Source organism: Primulina tabacum, chromosome 7, assembly GCF_025594145.1.
Source record: "Primulina tabacum isolate GXHZ01 chromosome 7, ASM2559414v2, whole genome shotgun sequence".
Classification (NCBI taxonomy): domain Eukaryota; kingdom Viridiplantae; phylum Streptophyta; class Magnoliopsida; order Lamiales; family Gesneriaceae; genus Primulina; species Primulina tabacum.
Genome location: NC_134556.1, coordinates 16,054,939 through 16,059,356, shown reverse-complemented (window position 1 = coordinate 16,059,356; position 4,418 = coordinate 16,054,939). Strand labels below are relative to the sequence as shown.

Here is a 4,418-nt window from a genome sequence, read left to right as displayed (position 1 = left end):
CTTGTCCACTAGTTTGGGGATGGTATGGAGTGGAAACCTTGTGGGTGACACCATATTTGCCCAACAGTTTATCAAAAATTTTGTTGCAAAAATGGGTGCCACCATCACTTATGATTGCACGTGGTGCACCAAATCGATTAAAAATATGTTACTTCAAAAATTTTAACACCACTTGTGCATCATTAGTGGCACAAGCCTCTGCCTCCACCCATTTAGATACATACTCCACTGCCACCAGAATAAATTTCTTTGCAAAAGACGCAGGAAAAGGACCCATAAAATCAATCCCCCACACATCAAATATTTCACACTCAATAATGTTATTTAAAGGCATCTCATGACGGTTGGAAATATTACCTGTGCGTTGGCATCTATCACAATTGAGAACATACAAACGAGCATCCTTAAAAAGAGTTGGCCAATAGAAGCCACATTCAAGTACCTTAGATGCCGTCCGTATGGGTCCAAAGTGACCACCTACCTCACGGTCATGACAATGGTTCAGAATTTGATTGGTTTCCTCCTCCGCCACACATCTTCTTATCATGGAGTCTGCACAAATCTTAAACAAGAACGGTTCCTCCCAAAAATAATATTTCATGTCTGAAAAGAATTTCTTTCTTTGGTGAAACAATAAATTAGGTGGAGGTGTGCTAGTGACAAGAAAATTTGCAAAATCGGCATACCAAGGATACACATTTACCTCAAGTAATTGTTCATCAGGAAACCAGTCATCAATATCATCGTCACTGCCCTTAATTCTAACATGCTCAAGCCTAGACAGGTGGTCAGCAACTACATTTTCCACACCCTTTTTATCTCGAATTTCGAGATCAAATTCTTGCAATAATAAAATCCACCTAATTAACCTAGGTTTCGCATCTTTCTTAGCAAGCAAGTATTTTAGGGCAGAATGATCTGTATACATAGTTGCTTTAGACAGAACAAGGTATGAATGAAATTTGTCGAAAGCAAATACTATAGCAAGCAATTCCTTTTCAGTATTAGCGTAATTCAATTGAGCATCATTTAAAGTCTTACTTGCATAGTAGATGGTATGAAATACCTTGTTCTTCCTTTGACCCAGCACCGCACCAACAGCTGTATCACTAGCATCGCACATCACCTCAAACGGTAGTTGCCAATCAGGGACAGTCAGAACAGGTGCTGTCACCAAGCTTTCCTTGAGTATCTCGAATGCATGCAGACAAGTAGAATCAAAATTAAATTCAGCATCTTTCATCAACAAAGAGGATAAAGGTTTAGCAATTTTGGAAAAATCTTTAATGAAACGCCTATAAAAACCAGCATGCCCTAGGAAACTTCTAACTCCTTTTATTGATGAAGGTGGGGGTAAGTTTTTGATTACTTCCACCGTGGCTTTGTCAACCTCAATTCCATTCTCCGATACCTTGTGTCCTAACACAATCCCCTCTTGAACAATAAAATGACACTTCTCCCAATTCAACACCAAATTGCTCTCCTCACATCTAACTAACACCAAGTTCAAATTCTCTAAACATTCATTAAATGAGGAGCCAAAAATAGAGAAGTCATCCATAAAGATTTCAAGGAAATTTTCAGTCATGTCATGAAAGATAGCGGTCATGCATCTTTGAAATGTTGCAGGTGCATTGCATAAACCAAAGGGCATACGCCTAAACGCAAAAGTACCATAAGGGCAAGTGAAAGTAGTTTTCTCTTGGTCCTCAGGTGCAATTGTGATTTGATTGTATCCCGAATATCCATCTAAAAAGCAATAAAATTCGTGACCTGCTAATCGTTCAATCATTTGATCGATAAATGGCAAGGGAAAGTGATCTTTACGGGTTGCATCATTCAATTTCCTATAATCTATGCATACACGCCAACCCGTAATAGTTCTAGTGGGAATCAACTAATTTTTTTCATTAGCAATAACAGTAATCCCACCCTTTTTAGGCACACATTGTACAGGACTTACCCACGCACTATCAGAGATAGGATAGATAATACCTGTATCCAGAAGTTTAATTGTTTCAGCTTTTACTACCTCTTGCATCTTTGGATTGAGTCTCCTTTGTGGTTGTGCTAGAGGTGAGTATTTATCTTCCATCAGAATTTTGTGCATGCAGATCGAAGGACTTATCCCTTTTATGTCCGAAACCTTCCAAGCGAACGCTCCTTTATGCTCCTTGAGGACTCCCAAGAGCTTACTCTCCATATCATCTGTCAAAGAAGAGGAAATAATAACAGGCAATTTATTATTTTCTCCTAGATATACGTACTTGAGATGTGGAGGTAATGGTTTGAGCTCCAAAGTAGGTGGCTCCTCTAGGCTTGACTTTTGAGGCATTAAATCTTTTCTGTCTCCCAATTCCTCTAGTCTAAGCCTCACTTGCTTTCTCCAAGGTGGAATGGCATTCAAATGAGCTACCATCTCCATCTTTTCCTCATCTAGCTCGTCCTCCTGCTTTTCAGTAGTGAGAGTGGCCTCCAATGGTTCTTTCAATCCATCCTGCACAAAATCACAAACAAGCGAATCCAAGACATCAATACGAAAGCAACTATCATTGTGCATTGTGTGCTTGAGAGTATTGAAAACATCAAAAATAATTTCTTCTTCTCCAACTCTCAGCCTCAATTTCCCCTCCTCAACAACAATCAGTGCTTCCCCTGTAGCCAGAAACGGTCTCCCTAGGATTAAAGGCATCTCTAAATCTTCCTCCATGTCAAGTACCACAAAGTCTGCAGGAAAAATAAACTTATCCACTTTCACCAGAACATCTTCGATAATCCCACGTGGATACTTGACAGATCTGTCAGCCAGCTGCAACGACATCCTAGTTGGCTTGGGTTCACCTAATCCCAGTCTCCTAAACACAGAAAAAGGCATCAGATTAATGCTCGCACCAAGATCACATAGAGCTTTATGAAAATTAATGTCACCAATAATGCAAGGTATCGAGAAACTCCCTGGATCTTTTTGCTTCGGAGGCATCTTGTTTTGAACTAAAGCGGAGCAATTTTCGGTCAAATTCACCGTCATATGATCTTCTAGCTTCCGCTTATTTGCTAAATTATCTTTCAAGAATTTTGCATAACTTGGCATATTCAATAAAGCATCAGCAAAAGGAATGTTAATATGCAATTTTTTAAATATCTCAAGAAATTTACCAAATTGTGCATCTAATTTAGCTTTCTTCATTGTTGCAGGAAAAGGTGGAGGGATAACAATTTTATTCTGTGCAATAGGTGTAGATGTAGAGTTAGAAGACTTACCTCCTTGATTTTTCACCTCATCCTCACCGTGCTTGGTATTTTCCTCATTAGACCCGAGTGTTTTTCCACTACGCAATTCCACCGCCTTCACATGTTCTCTTGGGTTAGTTTCCGTGTTGCTTGGTAAAGTTCCTTGCTCCCTATTAGCAATTAGCTTAGCCAATTGTCCAATTTGATTCTCTAACCCCTTTATGGATGCATCTTGGTTCTGAAATCGCGTCTCTGTTGCAGAAATAAATTTAGTCATCATTTGCTCTAAATTGGACTTCTCCTCCCGAGACGGTTCTGGCTTGAATCCTTGGTGCATCACATATGGTGGACCTCTTTGTTGGCGATGTTGGTTGTTTTGACCTCCACATGAAAATTTTGGGTGATTCCTCCATCCCGGATTATATGTGTTCGAGTAAGGGTCATTTCTAGGACGATTCTAGAATCCCACTTGTTTTACCGGTGCTCCCTCAGGCACATAGAATGGATTGCCATCTTGGCAAACCTGCACATCATGCTCACCCCCACACTTATCACAGAAAATTTCTTGCAGACGCATAGCCGACCCACTCATGCTCATCCCATCAATCTTTCTATTCAAAGCTTCTAACTGTGCTGAAACCGCCGACAAATCATTAACTTGATTAACTCCAGCACCTCGTCTCTGCCTATCAGACTGAGGATGATATCTACTAGCAGCCATCTCCTCCAATAACTCATATCCTTCCTCCGCCGTCTTTCTCAGTAAGTTACCACAGGCAGCAGCATCTATCATAGTACGGTTAGGAGTAAGCAGACCGTAGTAGAAAGTTTGAACAACTAACCCAAGAGGCAGCTCATGGTGTGGACATCTCCTCAACAAGTCCTTGTAGCGCTCCCATGCCTCGTAAAGTGACTCTTGCTCATACTGAGCAAAAGTAGTAATGTCGGCTCTGAGCTTCATAGTCTTCGACGGAGGAAAGTACTTGATCAGGAACGCCTTTGCCATATCTTCCCATGTAGTAATAGACCCTACAGGCAAACAGTTTAACCACGACTTAGCTTTATCTCTCAGTGAAAATGGAAATAAACGCAAACGAACAGCGTTATCAGACACGCCATTAAACTTAAAAGTATCACAAATTTCAAGAAAGTCAGCTATATGAGAATTAAGGTCGTCAAGTGCACTT

The 4,418-nt window shown here is 40.4% G+C and overlaps 1 non-coding gene across 1 annotated transcript; it reads left to right on the top strand.

Annotated features, from left to right (window-relative positions):
• Positions 1-4,082: 4,082 nt before the first annotated feature.
• Positions 4,083-4,189, top strand: LOC142552427 (small nucleolar RNA R71). Its single transcript, XR_012821759.1, has one exon. It is a non-coding gene; the product is annotated as a small nucleolar RNA R71 (small nucleolar RNA).
• The last annotated feature ends 229 nt before the right edge of the window (positions 4,190-4,418 follow it).